At 46.5% G+C, this 20,999-nt stretch overlaps 1 protein-coding gene and 1 long non-coding RNA gene across 5 annotated transcripts in view; one reads left to right on the top strand and one right to left on the bottom strand.

The window, feature by feature from the left end:
* Positions 1-20,999, bottom strand: part of FAM78B (family with sequence similarity 78 member B) — a 310,016-nt gene that overhangs the window by 88,193 nt on the left and 200,824 nt on the right.
* The window catches only part of LOC108392596 (uncharacterized), a 78,179-nt gene that overhangs the window by 11,721 nt on the left and 45,459 nt on the right, over positions 1-20,999 (top strand). The window contains exons 2-3 of one of the 5 annotated variants that reach the window (XR_012124912.1): positions 3,371-3,495; positions 6,574-6,937. The exons of the other annotated variants lie outside the window; for them this stretch is intronic. This is a non-coding gene — a long non-coding RNA (uncharacterized lncRNA). Of the gene's footprint in view, positions 1-3,370; positions 3,496-6,573; positions 6,938-20,999 lie in introns of those variants that run through there. 5 annotated transcript variants of the gene reach the window in all.

Raw genomic sequence — 20,999 nt, 5'->3', positions numbered from 1 at the left:
ATCAAAACTATTTGGTACTGGCACAAGAACAGACCCACAGATCAATGGAACAGAACAGAGAGCCCAGATATAAACCCACACATATATGGCCAATTAATATACAATAAAAGAGCCATGCACCTACAATGGGGAAATGACAGCCTCTTCAACAACTGGTGTTGGCAAAACTGGACAGCTACATGCAAGAGAATGAAACTGGATCACTGTCTAACCCCATACACAAAAGTAAACTTGAAATGGATCAAAGACCTGAATGTCAGTCATGAAACCATAAAACTCAAAGAAGAAAACATAGGCAAAAATCTATTGAATATAAATATAAGCAACTTTTTCCTGAACGCATCTCCTCAGACAAGGAAAACAAAACCAAAAATGAACAAGTGGGACTACATCAAACGAAAAAACTTCTGCACAGCAAAGGACACCATCAGCAGAACAAAAAGGCATCCTACAGTATGGGAGAACTTATGCCTCAACATCCAAAAAGCAAATAAGTCAGTTTATAAATGGGCAGAGGATCTGAACAGACACTTCTCCAAACAAGAAATTCAGATAGCCAACAGACACATAAAAATTGCTACACATTGCTAATTATCAGGGAAATGCAAATTAAAACCATAATGAGATATCACCCTGCACCAGTTAGGATGGCCAACATCCAAAAGACAAAGGACAACAAATGCTGGCGAGGATGTGGAGAAAGGGGAACCCTCCTACACTGCTGGTGGGAATGTAAATTAGTTCAACCTTTGTGGAAAGCAGTATAGAGGTTCCTCAAAAAACTAAAAATAGAAATGCCATTTGATCCAGGAACTCCACTCCTAGGAATTTACCTGAAGAAAACAGGATCCCTGATTCAAAAAGACATATGCACCCCTATGTTTATGGCAGCACTATTTACAATAGCCAAGAAATGGAAGCAACCTAAGTGTCCATCAGTAGGTGATGGATAAAGAAGATGTGGCACATACACACAATGGAATATTATTCAGCCATAAGGAGAAAACAAATCCTACCATTTGCAACAACATGGATGGAGCTGGAGGGTATTATGCTCAGTGAAATAAGCCAGGCAGAGAAAGACAAGTACCAAATGATTTCACTCATTTGTGGAGCATAAGAACAAAGCAAAACTGAAGGAACAAAACAGCAGCAGACTCACAGAACCCAAGAAGGGACTAGTGGTTACCAAAAGGAAGGAAATGGGGGGTAGGTGGGGAGGGAGGGAGAAGGGGATTAAAGGATACTGTAATTAGCATTCACAATATAGGCGGATCACAGGGAAGGCAGTATAGCACGGAGAAGACAAATAATGACTCTATAGCATCTTACTACACTGATGGACAGTGATTGCCATAGGTGGGAGGGGGGACATGATAATATGGGTGAATGTTGAAACCACAATATTGCTCATGTGAAACTCTCATAAGATTGTATATCAATGACACCTTAATTTTAAAAAAAGTGAAATAAAAGGCAAAAAAAAAAAAAAAAGAAAGACACACTCCTTTGGGTCCCCAGACCTTCAGAACAGTCTTCGTTATTTATAAAGATGCATGTGTGTGTGTGTACACGTATGCCTGTCAGTGAATTAAAGAATACATGATCAATAAATATGAGAGTGTCCTCTCAAAAAAAAAAAAAAAGAATACAGCCATCAATTATAGGGCAAAACAATCAGATGGATTACAGGGGAGACCAAGAGCTGAGAAGTAACATGAAGTGAGACTCAGCGGATGCTATGGGGACATGAACCTCCTGCAATTGAACAACATCTTGGAGAAGTGAGTGAATTTTCTGATGATATGGGTTGAACTTTTAAGCCAATCCAGTCCTCTTTCTCAAGGACAAGGGAGACCTTAGTACACGAGATCACCTGGAAAAAGGTGAGAATAAACAACAGGAGGGCAGAATCTTTGTGAGCACTGAATCCTGGCACAAGAAATTATTTTTATTATTGCTGCAGTCTGCCGTGCCCTGCTTACCGTATGTGGCTGTTAGGGGCTGAGGGGGGCCGTCAGTTGGATAATGTAGGTGAGAAGCTTACCATTGTCAGATATTATTACTGTTACTATTTTAGGGGGTTTAGAGCCCTCTCTGCTGTGTCCCTGGGCTTTGTGATTCAATTCCAATCTGGGGGGCATTAGGCAAAGCCTATGGTTTGGTTATTGGAGACCCAGAGCCCCCTCAGGGGGAGCATCTTCCCGAGCCTGCTATGGGAATAACTAAAGTGTTAAACTGAGATTGCATAAATCAGAGGTATAAAGAGATGGAGCAATTTCTTCCTCAGAGAGAAAGAAATGAAATTATGACAATAAATAAATGAAAACTATGAATGAGCAATGGAGGGACTTCACCTCCTTCCACACTGACAGAGAGGGATGGGACCTGAAGAGGGGGACCTGAAGGAGGTAGAGGCGAATACAAAGAGCTTTTGTCGGCTGCACCCACGTTTCTGGGGGATGGGGAGACCGTTGAGCAGAGTGGGTAAAGATAAAGGCAGAGACAGTAAGAATCAAAACACAGACTGGAGGTACCAGTGTGACAAGATACGTGTCACACAAGAGTAAAGGGACCTGCCCCAGGCACTGCAGATGGGGCAGTGTCCCCAGGATGCCCAGGGCGGGAGACGCGTCACCATGGACCTGGCACGCTGTGGCTGAGAGATGATTTCTAAGATGTAAAAGGGGAATGGCTACCCCGCCTTGGCCTGTCTGGCTGTACCTATTTAACTTTCATTCAAATTAGTCTCTTTTCCATTTTTATTAGTGACTTTGGAAGAGAAGTAAAGGAGGCCAAACACTCTGCTGGGGGTGAAAGCAATGCCTAGAAGGGCTAGAGGTCAGAGGGCACCTGGGCTGGCCAGGCTGTGGGCGCCCCCCAGCCCCTGAGCTGTGGTGGAAGTCATCCAGAGGGCAGGAGTGTGGATGGGGTGCACAGAGCCCAACGCAAAGGCCCTATTAATTTCCGCTCCCTCCAGGCAGGGGTGGGCACCCGAGGCATCGGGCAGAGTGTGGCCTGGGAGCCAGGCTGGGTGTGCAGTAAGCTGCTCTCACTATCTCACACCATCATCTTGAGTGAATAATTTATCCTTCCCAAGCTTCAGTTTCTGCATCAGAAAAATAGGCTTAATCACATCTTCCTTATCACCTTCAAATAGAATATTACATGTATTCTATTCGCTTTGGCATAGTGGGGCTCTGAACACATCTAAGTCAGATGATGTCATTTGGAGTGGAAAAGATGATGTGTTTGTTTTGGAAATCTTCCAATTCCCTCCGAGGATCATTTCTTCCCTTTGGGTTAGTTCCTTCCGTCCTGCAGAACACCGGAATGCATCTCAAGGGACTGTCAATCCTTCTCTCCTAAGGTGCCCAGTGATCAAAAATTTATGAAGAGTCTCCCATGTGCCAGGCACCAAGCTAGGTATTGAGGATTCAAAGAAGAATTGGACACCATTTCCTGTCCTGGTGGAACTCGCAGTGTGGGAAGAAAGTAAGCATTCCGGTGGGAGGTGAAGTCCTCTCACAGCAGGCCTCATAGAGTGCCGTGGGAGAGAGGGGAGACGGGGCGGAGAAGCCAGAGGCACAAGGGGGGTTTTCTCAGAGCGCGGGAAGATGTCTGTCCTGGCATGTGGAGGATGAGCCAGTGCCCCCCAGTGGGTAGGCAGCAGAGGAGGGTCTGCGGTGGAAGGGCAGGAGCAGAGGCACGGGCGTGGGGAAGCAGCTGCGTATTTAGGGAATGGGGAGGTGGCGGATGCACGTAAATCCTGAGTTAAGGGTGGGGACAGATGGAAGACGAGATAGGACGGGTCCCTGGAGGCCAGGTCTATTAACGATGCTTGGAGCAGGTCGGAAAAGCAGGGGAGTCTCAAGACATAGTAGCTTCCCTGGGTTAAACCCCATTTGGTCATGATAATTTATCTGCTTTACATATTGTTAGGTTGGATTTGCTAAAATTTGGTCATGATGTCAGTGTTTATATCCTGCGGTTTCGTTGTTGTTTTGGTATCAAGATTAAAGTAGGCTTCAGAGAATGAATTGGAAGTGTTCCCTCTTTTTTATTAGTTTTGTATTGCTGTTGACCAAATTAACACATGTTCGGTGGTTTACAACAACAAAAATGTGTCGCCTTGCAGTTCCAGCGGTCCAAAGTCCAGACTGAATCTCCTGGGCTAAAAAATCCAAAAATCCAAGTGTTGGCAGGGCTGACTTGCTTCCAGAGTGTCCAGGGGAGAATCAGTTTCCCTTCTCTGATTCCTGGAGCTGCCTGCATTCCTTGGCTCATGGCCCTTCTCCCATCTTCAAAGGCAGAAGCATAGAACTTTCCAGTCCCCCTATTATTCTGTATCTCCTGCGTCTCTCCTTCACTTCTAAGGACCCCTGTGATTCCACGGGGCCCACCAGGATAATGCAGAACAACCCCTCCATCTGAAGACCCTTGGTTTAATCTCATCTGCAAAGTCTCTTTTTGCCACATAAAGCGACACATTCATAAATTCCAGGGAATTAGGACATGGGCATCCATGGCGGCCATCACTCTGCCTACCGCACTCTGCGTCAACTTTGGGGAAGAATTTGTGTAGAACTGGTATGATTTCTTCTTAAGCGTTCAGTAGAATCTGCTGCTAAAGTCAGGGAGGTTTCCTCATGAAAAGGTCTTTAGTTACAAATGCAATTTCTTTAATAGATTTAAGACTTCTTAGGTCAGGTTATCTGCTTCTTTCTGAGAAGGCTTCAGTAGGTTATGCCTTTCAAGAAATTTATACCATTTCATCTAAGTTGCTGAACGTATTAGCATAAACTTATTCATAATTTGCTTTTAACTCTATAGGCTCTGTTGTGATAGCCATTCTCATTCTGATATCATCCTTTGTGTCTTCTGTCTCTTTTTCATTTGTGACCAGTCTGTGTCGAGGTTTATGAATTTCATTGATTTCTGAAAGAACCAGCTTTTGGTGTCATTGATTTTCTCTATTGCTATTTTCTTTTCTTCTTTTATTGATTTAGACTCTTATTATTTCCCTTCTTCTTATAGTAGGTTTAACTTACTTTTTTCTCTAGTTTCTTAAAGTGGTTTCTTATTAATTAAGTCAGTAAGTTTCTTATTGACTTGAGACCTTTCTTCAGTCATTTTAAATCCATATTGTGTGGAAGTGGAAATAGACAAAAAAGTAACTTAAAATGAGGCTGCTTAAAGACTTGGCTTTTAAGGAGCCTCACATCCAAAAGAATGATGCCGTAGTCATGAAAGCCTTGAATGTGGAAAACCTAAAGTATTCTGGAGAGCGAGAGACTACCCTCAGCGCGCCCCAATCTGTACAGCCCCACCCTGCCCCAGGTCAGGAGTCCACACTAGACCCTCCTGTAATCTACCAGCAAGACACAGAAGCCCCTGTTGTCGCGGGCGCTGGACCATTGACCATACCCTTTGTTCTGGTGACCCACTTGCCCCAGTCGGCTGGAAGTGGCTAAGTCTACAGGAAGTGTCGGGCCGGGGCCCCTAGTCACAGTGCATGTGCCTGGTTTCCTGGAAGACGACTTCTGCCTATGTTTCCAGGGAAACAGGTCTGAGCCCCATGGGGCCTCCTAACACTTCAACACGGAATTTCAACACTGAGAAGTGAAGCCTTACTTCTGCCCCTTGGGGTTGTGGTTAACTCTATGGCAGAAGCAGCATAAATGACTTTCTCTTCGCACAGTAATTCAGGTCTCCCGGGTGGGGCGGCTCTGCCGGGATAAGGAATAGTCGGGTCGCTCCCTGTCTGCCAGGGAACTGGTGGCCTAGACGGCTGAGCGCCCCTGATGACCGCCCTCTGGGAACAGACACATTGAAACGGAGTTAGCTGTTGGCCAAGCCTCACCCCAGGCCTAGAACCCTTTTTCAAAGAGCCTGGCGAAATGACCTAGAAGGTTATTTGGGTGTTTCCTTGGAACTCAGTGCCATGTCCTTTCTGGTTTCTTTTTATTGAGCCGTCTATAGAAATCACACCGAGGAGGTACAGCCAGGGTGGCCCTGCCCAGGGAGGCTCCCTCCCTGAATGGCCGCAGAGGCCTCTTTCTCAGGGCAAACTGACCACCCCTCTAATGACGACGGATTGTCGTGGTGATAAGCGCCAGGCATCATCTCTGTGCACTTTGCACAGAAGGCCCTTTGACTGTCGGGTTGGAGCATGTGTGCGCCAATTTGCCTGCTGAAATAGCTGCAATAAATGCTCAACACAGGTCAGGACACACAGTAGGTGTGCAGTAAGTGCTCACTGAGTGAATAAGCAGAGAGTTGGTTTTTAGTAGTGTGCGCTTGGAGATGGCACGTTCATCAAGCTCCTCCTGGGTGCGTGGCACCCACAGTGTGGCACACAGAACTGTCAGTGGTGCCTCACCTGCCACAGGGGGCTTTCCTGTCTGGGGGAAAGAGCTACAGGACAAAATGAGGTGCTGGTGTCTACCAAAGCAGCGGTTTAGAAACCCTGGGAGGAGGAGACGGCTTCATTCTAGCTCCTTCCTCCAACATTAGCCCTCTGACGCTAACCCTTGTCTGTTTTCTAATCTCATGCTCTAAAACCCTTCCTAGGTCGTGGCGTTTCTGCATCACAAGCCACCCTGCCCAAGAGGAAGCCGGCCCTCGCTCCCCCTGCCGTCCCTGCAGGGGGTGTACATTCACGGTCCGAGTTCGGACCCTCAGAGGCGCGGCAGGAGACCTTGGGCGAACAGCGGCCGCCGTGACCCATTTCCGACGGGCGAGACCGTTGGCTCTAGGGGACCAGCGACGGCAGGGCGGCTGGGGGCTTCCAGGGCCCAGTGTCTGGGCGCAGGGTCACCCAGGTGCGGGGCCACGTGCTGTCCCTGCTCATGTTGCCTCCAAGCCCGGCCTCCTGACCCTCCTGGGGATTTTCTGAGCTACCCTGTATCCTCTAATAAATTCTTTTTCAGCTTCAGGCGGCCAGAGGGGGCTCTGTTACTATAACAGAGGCTGACTGAAAAGCCTCCATGGTGGGTTGGTAAGGCCAGGGTTCCAGTTTATGTGGATGCAGATGGAAATCCCTTGTTCTGTGGTTCAACGTTCACCTTCCCAGGGGCTGCTGAGCCAGACAAATCAGCCTTGAAGGAGTGAGTGCAAATCTCACTTCTGGAAGATTCCTTGCACTGTCTGCACTTAGAAAGTAGTTACTTTTTTTAAAGAAGAAAGAAGGAATATACTGGGAATGAATTCTCTTCTGCTTGTATCACCCACAAGGGGGTGTGTGCCTGGATGCCCACGCCAGAGATGTGAGGCCATCCTAGACCCTTCCTCGTGCTCATCTCCCAGGGACACCTTTAGAATTCGACGCTGATATCATTGCTCAGATCCTTGCCCTGCCTCCCCCCACCCGTCTCCAGTCGCTTCCCTTTGCTTGGCCCCTCCCCCGCTAGATCTGTCCCCGCTCGGCTCCCCACCTCCAGCCCTCTCAGATCCCAGGCCATCTAACATGCCACCCAGTTACACGCGGGCTGATGCCCGAGCCCCCTGTGGTCTTGCTCCAGAAAACCATTTTAAACTCACTTCCCGCTACCTCATTGCGTCCTGCATCTGGCCACCCACCATCTTCAAACACCAGGCCCTCATGGCTGCATCTTAGTGCCCACCCCTCTGCCTTCTCAAAATGTCCTTCGTCACACTATACACCTGGCTTCCTCCTACTCATCCTTCAAGGCTTGGTGACAGTGCCACCGGCTCTGGGAAACGGTTGTTGCCGTTCCCAGCAAAGTGCAGTGCTTCTGTCCCAAAGTGCCCCCCTCCGTCCTCCTAGCAGAGCATTTACCTCATTGTGTGGTTATTGACTTACACGTGTATCTTCCTACTAGACACCAAGGGGTGAGGTGTAGGGCCTGAGTCCTCTTACTTCAGGGCCAAGGTCAGTGCCAGGCACTCAGTAGATACTCAGCTGATGCTCAAGAAATTAACTAATTAATTAATAATAAAAGCAATTGCAGGAAAGAACCTTGAAAGTAATCTGAGACACTGGCAACTTGCATTCCCAAATAGAGGCTGTTATTAAAGTGCTAAGATCCTAACCCCTCCAGCCACAGCTGTCCCCCCTCCAGTGGGCCATATGCATTCCCCAAAGGGAATCTTTTAGATTCTTAAAGACAGTCCCAGAGAAGGAAATGAAGCACCTGCTAATTCACAAACACCTAGGTATGCGGAATAGCAATTAACACAGAGCTCACTAATAGTTAAGGAGGAATTAATAGCTACATGTTGGCATTTAACAAAATGATGTTTTTCCCTTTTTCTACCCGAGCAATGGTTTTAAGTTGAGGGTGCTCAAAATGGCTTGAAATGGGAGGAAATCAGCCCGGACACCATGTGTATTTAAAAGGCAGTGGTAGTCGTAGGTGTTCTGCACTGCTATCGTTAACCACAGTGGCACCAGGCAAGCATTCCAAGCCCCTGCCAGCCAGCGCAGAGAGAGGCGCAGAGAGAGGGCAGGCCCGTGTTCACAGGACTGTCTCATACGAAACCAAACGACACTTGCAAAGCAAATGAATTCAGAGGGAGGCAGGTGATCATTCACAATTCAAAAAGACCCTTTGCTATACAAAAGGATCTCCCACAGGGCTCCTTTAGATTGGACACTCCTTGGAAGCACTTAGAATATCACTGCGTTTATAAGGAATTGACTAAGAACTAAATCTTTCAGAAACCCACACTCTTGCACAACAGGGAGATGCCTTTAGAATTGCCATTCCAACCTTTGTCAGAAACGGTTTGGCAGCAGCGCTGTGTAAAGGAAAATGCATGGGCCGGGTCAGGAGACCTGGGCTTGAATCTGGCTCTTGGCCATGCTGGTCAGTCTCAGAGGTCTGGTGTGGAACCGGGACCAGCAGTCTTGGGGGCAGGGAGTGAAAAGAACAGGGGTGTGAAATGGCTGATGACATGGGTGGGTGTTCACTCCATTCGTTCCCCAGGGCTGCTGCAAAAAGCACCACAGACTAAGTGGCTTGAACAACAGACATGCACTATCTCCAGTTCTGAAGGCCGAAGTCCAAGATCGAGGTGTTGGTGGGCTGGTCCCATGTCCTCTCCTAGCCTCTGATGCTCCTCGGCTTCTGCCGTGTCACTCCAATCTCAGCCCCGTGAGGCAGTCTTTCTGTGTGTACGTCCGGTCTGACCCCATCTTACTTATTACATCTGCAATGACCCTATTTCCAAGTAAGGTCACATTCTGAGGTTCTGGGGGTTAGAGCTTTATGAATTTTAAGGGGCACCGTTCAAAGCATAACTATTCAGAGCTCTGGCCTTAAGTCACTGAAATGGCAGACAAGGTGTGTTTCTTCTCATTACGCATTTTGTCTTTCTTGGCTGAGATGTTGCCAAATGAAAGGGATTTTCACAGAAACAATAGCAAGCCATGAAGGGGCCATAGAAGAGAAGATCTTAGACATAGAAATCAGGACGGAAGGGAAACTTCAGCAGAGAGCAGACGAGGCAGCTGGTCCAAAGGCAATTTTCTTCTTCCTCCAGCGTCTTGTGCCCCTTCCCTCAGGAAGGCGTGCACCCAGCAGGGGTGGGCTCACATTCTCCGCACCCCACAGAGGAGCATCAGAAAGGTGCCCTTCTTTACCCTGACCCCCTTTCTGCAGGAGGATGTCTCACAGCTGGCAGAGTCATCCTTTTGTCAGAAGGAGACAGCTCTCTGCCTCCAGGGTCCTACCAAACCAGCCACAGGAGCAGCGAAGCGGTCATTTCCTCCCAAGCATGGTTTACAATAAACGCTTAAAAAAAAGCCAGCCGATGCTGTTGTCCCATAGAAGGTCTTACCACTGGATTGCTGGAGGCTTGGGGCTCAGAGGCTGGAAGGAAGGACTTTGGGGGTTTTACAGTCATGACGCACTGGTTTTGTGCTCTGTTCCCACACGGTGGTCCCTGTGTCGGGGGCAGACAGATTGTAGCATGACCGCACTTCTTCCCACCTCCCGTACCCGGACCACAGTGACTCCTGCCATGGCCACGTGCCTTGCTCTGGCTGAGGGGCTTGTGCCCTGGGACTTGTCCTTCTGCCGCTCTCGAGAGCCGTATTGCTGCCACCAGTGGTCAAGCTCAAGCCAGCCTGCTGGAGGAAGGGACGCCGCATGGAGCGGAGGTAACCCATCCCGGCGGAGCCACCATAGACCAGGCAGCTGCCAGCCTCTGCAGTTGGCCTCAGAGGGACAAGTGCCCACACGGCATTAGTAGGGTCCGGCCCAGGCTGGAAGAACCACCGAGCTGTGGGAGGCCCCAACCGCAGACTTACAAAAGATTCCTTCTCTTTTTTTCTTTGTGCTGTCAGAAGCCACTTGGTTCTGAAGCGTTTTGTTGTGTACCCAAAGCTAACTGGCACAGGTACTTCCCTCAGAGTTCTGCTAGAGTCTGGTACCACTGGCGAGACCATGTGTGTTGGGATTTTAGGGACAGTTTTCTAGGTAGCCAGGTGCGCTTCAGGTGATGCGGGCCAGGAGGTGAGATCTGCTGCCAGTTGTGCTCTGTGCCTCTGGTAACAGACCCTGGAGTCAGACTGACCTCGACTCAGATTACAGCCTGGGGTCGGTATGGGGTGAGGCTGCACCAAAGTCACAGTCTCGGTGGCTTCATGCCCTAAAGGCGTAATTCTCCCGCACATCACAGCCCATTTAGACACTTACTTACTTACATTTCTTACTTACTACATGTACTTACATTAATATATTTATTTACTTGGTGCCTCATGTATCTGTGGTCGTCTGCAGAACCGGCGGGGGGCTGGCTCATCCAGGATGGTTCACGGGGGGCAGCGTGTCTCTGCTCCGTTGGGGACCTCATCCCTCAGCAGATGGGCTTGCGGCTGATCATGCTGCATACACCCCTGCAGCGATGCAGGGACCCAGGCTCCTTCCAGGTAGTGTCTCTCCTGAGTCCTCCATAGGATCCTCTGCGTCCGGCCAGGAGAAGAGGACAGAGAAAGGACATGGACAGTCTGGTGGGATGCGTTTAGGGGCCAAGGCTGGAAGTGGCATGAATCACTTCCTCTGTCATTCCCCTGGCTAGAACTAGTCACCTGGCCCCACCTGGATGCAAGGGGCCTGGGGACAGATCCAGCCAGGTGCCAAGGAAAGAGAGAAGATGGATACTGGTGAGGGCCCTCAGCCTCAATCCCGGGATAGTGCCCACCCACTCTGCGGCCGGCAGGGACGGGACTCCGTGGGGGCCTTACATGTCTTCCCCAGGTGCAGAGACCAGGGAAGAAGGACAGGCTATCTGCCCCCAACTCACCCGACATACAGGGGCAAAAAAGACAGAAAAATGGTAATTGACTCTCTTGTTCAAAAAAAAGGAGAAAAAAAGAGACATGAGCAGCCACTGATCTATAGCAGTCCTGAAACCCAGCCTGGCACATGTCCTGATTTCTCTGAATCAAGGCAGGGGATGTTCCTGAATGAAGGCACAAGTTTGCTGTTTAGGAATGGTTCCCCTCAGCTCTTTGCTTCATCGTCTGGGCTCTGGCTCTGAGTCATTCCTCGTTTTCATAAGAATGGCCCATGTTTGCAGCCGCATAGCTCTAAGCCTGTTTCCTACCTCAAAGTCTACAAAAACTGCCTCAGCGCACCCCAGCTCCTGTGCACATCCTTCTGTGGTTCCCTTGCTCGTTGAATCTGGGCTGGCCCGTGACCTGCTTTAACCAATGGGCAATGGCAACAGGGGCTGTGCCAGGTCTTCTTAAGCCATTATTACGTTGGGGTAGTTTGTTATGCCCCAAGGGATAACCAAAACACGTGTTCATTCACTGAAGGCTATTTAACCTTGCATCTGTGTTTGGTGACATGACTGCAAAATTAAATAAAGCATTGATTCTGGACTCTCCCTTGTTTATATGTTTGTGAGCAAAAAATCTTTGTAGATGGAAATATTTTAAGTTTACATCTTAAAGGTGCAAGATTCCTGTTAAAATATATTTGTAGTGAATCCTTTTGTAAAAAGGAATCATTGCTCTGAGATTTTTCCCATTTTTCATTTACTTCATGTTGGAGTTTTCAAATAGTGGAGCACACCTGAGTTTTACTAATATAATTTAATTCAGCAAATATTTTCTGAGCCCTTACTACATGCTTCCTCTGTATATTTTTCAAATCTGTGTTGAAATTCACTTTTCACCTGATGTCTATTAGCTTGCAGGGGGCTGGTTGTTCTAAGTTACATGGGGATCTTGTTTTTCTCTGTTAGCTTGGATTCAAGTTCCTAGTATGCATCATCCCCTGGCTGTTCTCTTATTGCTTCAGCAAGAATTACATTCGGTTGTTCAGTTTCCAAATGACCTAATTAGCACTTTTTCCATTCTTTCTTTAGAATTCTCTCCAGCTGCAGTTCGCCTTTCTCCCCATTACTCTCTTTTCCTCGCTGAGTTTTACTCAACATCTTCCTAATGAGTTCACATTCCACTCTTGTCCCTCCATGGATTGCTGCCCAGGCATTTGGAGGCCTTCTTGCCTTAATTATTGGAGAAAAAAATATCTTCTTTGTCTTTCTTTGCTAGACTCTGCTGGCCCTGAGTTGTCAGCTTCTTACCGTTTATGTCTCTGTTTTTCACAGAAACAGAGAGGCACCTTAGAGGTCATACAGTTTTGCAAATGAGCAAAAACAGCCAAGTGACTATTCAAAGAACCACAGCCAGTTAGTGCCAGAACGAGGACTAGAACCCACATCTCCGGCCCAACAGGTCTTGGTTTCACCGTGCAATGAAAGGGCTATCAAACCACCTCAAACTAAGGGAAACAGGCCATGATGATTGGTCTATCAGCTCTTTTGACAATTAATGCATGGTTTTAACATATCTAGTCTCGGTTTGGGACTAAAACTGGAGGAAGGTTAAGAGGAAAAGAAGAGAAGCACAGTGGATTCAGAAGCCACAAGGTCTGCAGCAACAGCCCATAATGTTCTTTAGGGTTTAGGATTTTAATAAGCACTCTGGAGCTTCTCATTAGTTTATTCAATTAAGTATGTGTTGGGTACCTACTAGGTGCACACATACACACGTGCACACATTTCCTCCAGATCCTCTTTTAAGGGACATTATGTGAAATCGTGAACAACTTCCCTATAATCATCTTGATACCACAGGTTTGTTGGTTTTTTAGGGAAATGGGCACTGTGGTTCCTTATAGATACTTTACCTTCCTAACCATTCCCCGACCCCCAGTTCTTAGAGTCATCGGATCCTTGTATTTCACAGTGGGAAAACTAAAACTCAAATGTCTTCTAGGACCATGCAGTTAACGTAAATAAGTGAAACCGGCTCAGCGTTACACAGGTGGAGGCCTGGGGGCTACAGATTCCACATAAAGGGAGCGGCTGCTACTCCACGTCACGTGATCTTTGGCACATGGGAATTTAAGGGCCAATATGTCTAGAACTTCTGCATTTTTAAGAGATGCTGGAAATCCTTGTTTTATGTGCAATCTCCTTTTAAAATGTTGGTGATTACTAAGAAAATTAAAAGCACTGTGTGGGCCAAAGGACACCTGTTTACCAGACTCAGATCCTGGGCAGACCGTTTGCCCCGCTACCCTGGTGTGTGCCTTCTCCGTGGGCACAGAGGGCAGGATCCAAGCTCCCCAGGTCCAGGACTCTCTGCTCTTCTGGGAATTCTGTAAGTGAGGGCTCAGGGGCAATAGTTCTTACTCACTGACCTCTGTGCAGTGATCAAACAACCCACCCAGTGGTCTGTCTGGTCAGCCTTGACTTAATGTCATTGAGAAAATCAAAGTCCCGTTCTAGAGGAAATGAGTGGGGAAAGAGTTGCTGCTTTTGTGAAACTCCAAAGGGTTGTCTTGCTTTTATTAGTTCAAAGTGTACTAATTATTCTAGAAATGAAAATGTAGTGCCAGCCATGCTCCCCAATGGGTGTGTAGGGTGTCTGGCCCGTGGGTCACATGAGCACAAATCTACATGCACCATCTTGAGTTCTATTTCTCCAAACCCAACAGTGAGTGTCTGACACTAGCTTGGACTGTGCAGTTTGAGTCTTCAATGGTCTCCTTACCTCCTGACCTAACTGCCTGTTCTCTTTGCTTGTCTTACTTCATTTGCCGGTTTGTCACATATTCAGAGTGCCTTCTAGGTGTCAGATCTGTTTAAGCACTGAAGACACAGCAGTGACACACACAGACACAGTCTGTTCTCTCATGGAGCTAACCTTCTGTGAAGGCTGAGGGGACAACAGTCGTATAGATGGATGAGTAAGTAATACAGCTTCAAATAGAGGCAATTGTTATGAAGGAAGGAAAATGGGGAGATGGGATGAAAGTGATCGAGGAAGGCCTCTACTGCAGAGGCATTGGGGTTGAGCCCAGAACGGTGCGAAGCCAACAGCAAAGCAGGGTGTAGGCAAACAGCAAAGATGTGTCTCCAGTCAAGGGAAATGCCTGATGTGGAAGCCCTAAGATGGGAACAGACGTGAAGCGCTCAAACACCAGAAAGAACACCCACGGCTGGATCTCCAGTGCTCAGCCCTGTTTACAGCCCCAGTGTGGACAGCGCTCGCCTGCCTAGTCCTGTCTGCTGCCTTAGCTGGTTCTCTCCAAGGTCCTGAAGAATGACTGTGCCTTCATCGGAGAGTTTAGCTGCGTCTAGGGTCTCAACTATTACCTCAGTGTTGCACCCACCTGAGTACTCCTGCTAACTTATGCATTCGGGTACATTTTATATGCATAGAAATGACAAGAAGACTTACTGCATTTCCATCTTTCATCTCTCTTGAACTCAGGAACACTTAGCAGTGGTCAGAAAGACGATGTCCTGAACTAAGACAGTGGCTGAAATAGAATCACTGGTGCCTGAGAGTCTATTAGACACATGAGTGGGTGTGGGTTTGTGGACTGGGAATGAGGGGACTTATTGGGAGATGATTCCAAAGTGCCCAGTAGATGGTGGTGCCATTCACTGAGAGTCAGACAACAGGAGGAGAAGCAGGTGTGGTTTGGGTGCAAAGCAGGGTGGGTGGGTTGGTGGGTCCAGGTAACGGAAGGCAGGACAGAGCAGAAAGGGGGCTGAGAGGGAATTTTCAGATCTGAAATGGGCTCCACCAGGGCTCTTTCTGCCATCTCAGGTTGGAGCTCCAAATCAATGTTGCCAAGCAAACACGATTACGATGGGAATATGGTTCTATAATGCCTTTGAATGCTATTCTTCTTCTTCTATAATTCAGATAAAATTACTTTATAGGCTGTTCTAGAAACTTACACACCAATAATAGAATTGCTTCTATTGAAGGGATAATGATACAAGCTATGCAAGTTAAAAGTTGAAGTAATTCCCTGGGAAATTCAGGCTAGAGTTGTTTGGTCATTTCAGTCTCCCCTCTGTCCAACTAAGTCGATTTTGTAAGCGTAACTATTGGGTTTTGAGAACTGGAGTGCAGTGTGCAGGCGTGGCCAACATTATATCCTGCCTGATGCTCATCGATCATTAAAGAAAATTATTGGCCACTGACTATGTGCCAGACATTGTGCTGGGTGTTGGGGTGCCAAGATGAGCAAGACATAGCCCTTGCCCCCAGATTATCAACAAACCTACCTGAGCTGACCTTTCTTCTTCAAACTAGTGATTCCTTTTCATAAGATGGATACTGTCTTTAAAAATGGTCTATCATGGGTCAAGAGCACGTGGGACCAATGTGTGTCTGCTCTTTTATTCTAAAGTGAAGAGGGGAGAAGTCTAGTAGTGGTCAAGACCTGCTAAATTTTTACGAGTTTGTTTCACTTGGAAATAATTTCCTGGGTTATTACTTATGAATCTCCTCACACAGTCCTCTGATAAAGCAACTTGAGGGCCTCTGTTTGTGACATTTTGATGGAATGGGTTTATTTTCTCCCTGGAAACTAAGCGCTACTTGCTAAAAACGGCGGAGGATTGAATCTCTTCAGCAATGCAGCAAACTTGACCACTTAGCTGGCCCAGCCTCTATTACTTTCCTCCCTAATGGGTGTGTATGTGTGTGGGTGTGTGTATGTGTGTGTGAGAGAGAGAGAGAGAGAGTGCTTCTGTGTCCCTATGCTCAAACACAGATGGTGTTCTCTGCCTTCATTGTCTCTCAGGGTTTTTGTGAAAGTAAAATAAGATAAAATAGGACAATAAATATGACTATGCCAAGAAAAAAATGAGCTGTGACATTTAAAAATATTATTAACTAATTTGTGGTATTAAATCAATGTTATTCAGTATTTGTAGGGGAGATAGTATAACCTAGTGGTTAAGGCTCTGGGCTCTTTGATTTGGCCTTTGTTAGCCCTGTGATCTTGGGCAAGTTAATCCCTTTGAACCTAAAGTTCTTCATCTGTGAAATAAAGATAGTAATTTTATCTGCCTCATAGGTTTGCTATGAAGGTGGAATAACTTACTGTAGGTAAAGAGCTGACCTAGTGTCTGGCAAGTGGGAAGTGTTTATTGAAGCGTTTGCCTTCCTTCTTCCTGCCATGCCCAACAGGGCCTCACATCTCCTTCCTCATACATTTGCACAGAAATAACCACCTATATTCCCCCGTGACCCACTGAAGACCGAAAATGTCCGCAAAATAGAAAGACATCATGTGCTACAAGAAGAAACTGTTGAAGCCTCCGGATTTCACTTCTGATTCTTTGGCCAATTGGCCAGGTGACCTTGGAGAGATTCTCTGCTCCCAGCAGTGTAAGCATTTCTGCAATACGACGGTGAAGAAGCCGAGGTCTGATCTGTTCCCCCAGGATAACAGAAATGCTCGAATCTTTCCCACCTTGAAAACCCACCACGTAACCAACCGACCAATATCCAGCCAACCATTTCCATAAAATATGTTCTCCTTTTGGTCATAGTCAACCTTCTTAAAAGGTTGTCCACACTGATTTTCCCCAATTTTTCACCTGTGTCCACTTCTTAACAAGGCATGTAATTAACCCATGGCCTCTGTCCTTCTTTTACACCTGCTCTGGTTAAAATGACCTATTTATTGACAAAGATCTTTCAATCATTATCTTCCTTCACTTTTGGCCACAAAGAGGAGCCAAATGACCTTCATGTGTGGGAAATACTTTCTCAAGTGAATCCAGATACAGTAATCCTTGATGCTGAAATCAAAATTGCCATTTGAAAGGATTTTATTCTGCTGAAAACACCCCAAATTCAGATACAAAATGTGAATTATTCAAGTAATCAACGAAACGAGGTCTACCAAAATATCCTCCTGTGACATCAGACACCAAATGTGAAATCTGATGACAGGAAAATGATTAGAGCACAAAGCAATCTGTGGCTTTGTTCCTATCTGAAGTGATGATGGGGACGTAGGCACCTGATGGCTTCTAATACGGTTCAGACCATTGTCTAATCATTCTACCCCGGCCCAATCAAACCTATTTGTCCTGTGTCATATGCCATCAAGACCTTCTTTGTTAAGGAACCTCTACAGAGATCCAAGCGAAATGTTAAATGTAGTCATTTGCATTACAACAGACATTTTCAAGGTTTAATTGCAGGCACACAGGCAGGTACCCAGTGCAAGCAAGGTTTTTGGTTAGAGGAAACTTTTCCCAGCCCCCTGAAGTCCCGTCCTGGAACTGACTGAATTTTAATGGAGCATTTGGTGAAGCTGCTGCCCTGAGCTGAGTCAGATCATTGCAGAGAAAGTTTATCATTCTCAGAGGATGTCAGGATGATTAAATAGGGCCATTGAGCAATACGTCCCCAACAGTAGAAGAAATGGAATGGAATAACAATATTGGACAGGCATCAAAGAGCTGGTTTCGTCTGGTTCTGTGACTCCAGACAAGCTCCTTCCACTGTCTCACCTGGGGATTGTCAACAGTACAAGGAGCGGCTGGCCTAGATGTTTCTAAGGTCACATCCAGTTCAGTGATTCTGAAGTCAGTTTTGTCATCTCTCTCTTGACTCTGCAGCTCTCCTCCTAATTTCTTTGACCTGTTTTTACCCTGCCTGATTTTACCGCTACTTTCCAAAGTGAATACTTCTTATTTCTATGCCTCTTCACTTACCTTCTGGCTGGTTCGCTCAGAGATAACCCCAGGAATATGTATCTCACAAGCAAATCACCTTTTCCTGTGCAGATGGTATATCTCTGTGCTATGTTCACAGCAAAGCAATTGATGGTAAATTTCGGATGTGTCCCGAATCTTTACTCTTACACAACAAGGCTCTTGAGCCTAAGCTCTGGGTCCTTTCTTAAGATGGTTCGCTGAGCCTTGTGTGGAGTGCCAGTTGGGTGGCTAGGTTTGAAACCAGATAATTTAACTAGATGACCAGGGCCTATAGGAGTGGACTGGAATCTTCCCATGCCTCTGATCTGATAATTACTTTCTCTAAAGATTTTCGAACTCTAAGGTTGATAAACTTTTTACTTTTTTTTTTCTGTTGTTGTTCCAGTTCCTCAAATGCAAGTTGACAGAGGGCTGGGGCCTGGAAACAGTGGAGACTCACCAGTTAAACATGTCAACAAGAACCATATCCACTTTCCTGGGGCTTGGTTAGCATTCCTATATTGATGGGTTGTTTTTTTTTCTTAAGACTCACAACTAGAAATGCTGTGAAGTTTCAGAACACCAAAGATAAAGAGAATATCCTGAAACTTTCCCAATAGGGATAACAGATAAAATATAGGACACCCATTTACATTTGAAGTTCATATAAACAATGGATAATGTTTTAGAATAAGGATGTCTCAAATACTTCCTTGTTTATCTGAAATACAAATTTAACTGGGTATCCTCCATTTTTACTTGCTAAATGTGGCAATCCTATTTTCCAGAACAAAGCTACATCACCCAAATATCCCATCAGCAACAGCGAATGGTTAACAGCATTTCAAGGGATGTTTTCAAAATTCTGAGGTATTATGATTTTCAATCTAGAAGCCATACCTACCCAACTCATTGGTGAACTACAGGGTAGAAATTAAAACATTTTAAGGCATTCAGGGAGTAAGAAAAAATGACTTCTCGGAAAATTATCCAACATATGTTTTAGTAAAGCAAGATAACCAATCAAGAGATAATGAGACTGAAAGTGTGATTCAGGCTCCAACAGGCAGTGTGAAGGTCCCCTGATGTGGCCGCTGATCAGTGTGGCCGAGGTAATGGGGGAGTCCTGGACTGCATGTAATAGACAATCTGAGTCAGGTTGGCTTAAACAAAAACCAGAAGTAGGGGGAGCTCCCAGATTGATTTAATAGTTGAAAGATCAAGAAAACCCAGGACTTTACCATGTTTTTGTTCTGTCATCCTTGGTCCTCACCCTAAAGCTGCGTTCCCTCCTGGTCACATGATGGTTTTCCAGAATCTACCCGAGCACAGCAAATGCTTCCTTGTTCACACCGATCAGGAGAGAGACTGGCTTCTCTTTCCTCACATTTCATCGCCCCAAACTGGCCTCGAACAGCTGCCCATCCCCGGAAGAGCGCCCAGCAAAGGAGATGGAGTTCCTTCTAGTCCCCCACTTCTCAGTCTTTAAGTAAAAAGACCTTTGACATTAAACAGTAAGAGTAAAATTAGCCTGTTCATCAAGGAGACTAGAGTCCAGCAAACTGAAGTTGAGTTCACTCTGATGCTAGTCAGGCAGAGAGAGCTATTAATTGCCATACAAATGAAATGACAGATTTGTTTCATATCTGAAGACAATACATGGACACCGGCATAGTTAAGGCGTGGTATTCAGGTCCTGCCTTCCCCACCGGCCTGGTCTTCCCTTGTCCCCAGCCTTCGCTCCATGCCCAAGCTGCTCTGACCTGGGTGTACGTCCTAGAATGTCTCAGGCTGCTTCTTGCTTCTGGGCTCTGCCACACTGTCCCCTTTGCTTGGAACACCTTTTGCAAGCCGGCTGGCCTGACAAATGCTACAAACCCATCAGGTCTCAGCTCAGATACTCTCTCTCTCTCCTGTGATATTAACTAAGCCCTTCTCGGAAATGTTCCTTGTGCTACCACTAAACGTTATCCATGCTGTGAGTAGTGTACTCACAGTCGGGGAATGTGTTGTGGGTCAGACTGCTTGAGCCTGGCTCCCTGCTCCACCTCTCACTGGCCCTGTGAGCTTGGGCAAGTCACTTAACCACTGTGAGCCTCCGTTTACTCATCTGTGCAATGGTATTAATATCAAAGGATAAAAAGAAATGATGCTGAAGGCACTTGGCACCGTGACTATGGAAAATGCTCACAAACCCATGCAGTTATTTGCTGTGGCAGCGGCTGCTGGAATGATTAGTTTGTGTGTCTACCATTGAGGTCGCAGACTGCAACTTTTCATCTTTGCGTCCCCTGCGCCACTGTAGAACTCGGCATTGTGTCCTTGAAAAAGCTGGCACACTGAATGAATAAGTGAATGATTTAGAGAGTGAATTCATCTGCCTCTCTTGTCATAATGATAATTTTTAGGGATAGTAGTTCCAAGAACGGGCCTCAAATTCATGCAAGAACTAACTAGCATTAATTCAATGAGCCAATATTTTTCTGATTAAAACAAAGAACCACTTCCTGAATACATTTACTCTGTTATCAGTCCCAAGAAAGATTCATCTGAAAGACAGGAGCATTCTCCTAGCAATGAGGGATCGTGCCTCTTTCCTATAGGATTTCTCAAAGTCATACAGATGTTAGTACTTCCGGTCTACAGGGACTGATAATGGGATGATGCATTTCAAGGAGATATGAAGAATTCTAAAACCATAATACAAATGGGAGGGTCATCAAAGCGCTTTTTTATTATCTTAAGAAATGCATCTCTTGAGGTTTTCTATTTGACTGCATTTCTTCCCTCTCTATAGAACAACTGTTTGTTAGGCATTGGACATGTCCTTAGAATCCCAGGTACATTTAACGCCTCTGCTGTTGTGTGGGGCTGACGTGCGACCCTAGGGACTGTAGGCACTGTGGCGATTCGGTCCTCACCAGGTGGCTCCCCTGGCCTGCGCCTCACGCAGAGCCCAGGGCTCAGTGCACCCCACCAGCCCCAGGCACCACAACAAG

The sequence above is a fragment of the Manis javanica genome, chromosome 14 (genome assembly GCF_040802235.1).
Source record: "Manis javanica isolate MJ-LG chromosome 14, MJ_LKY, whole genome shotgun sequence".
NCBI classification, from domain to species: Eukaryota; Metazoa; Chordata; class Mammalia; order Pholidota; family Manidae; genus Manis; species Manis javanica.
The sequence above is the reverse complement of the archived record's forward strand: the minus strand, read 5'-3'. Positions and strand labels throughout refer to the sequence as shown.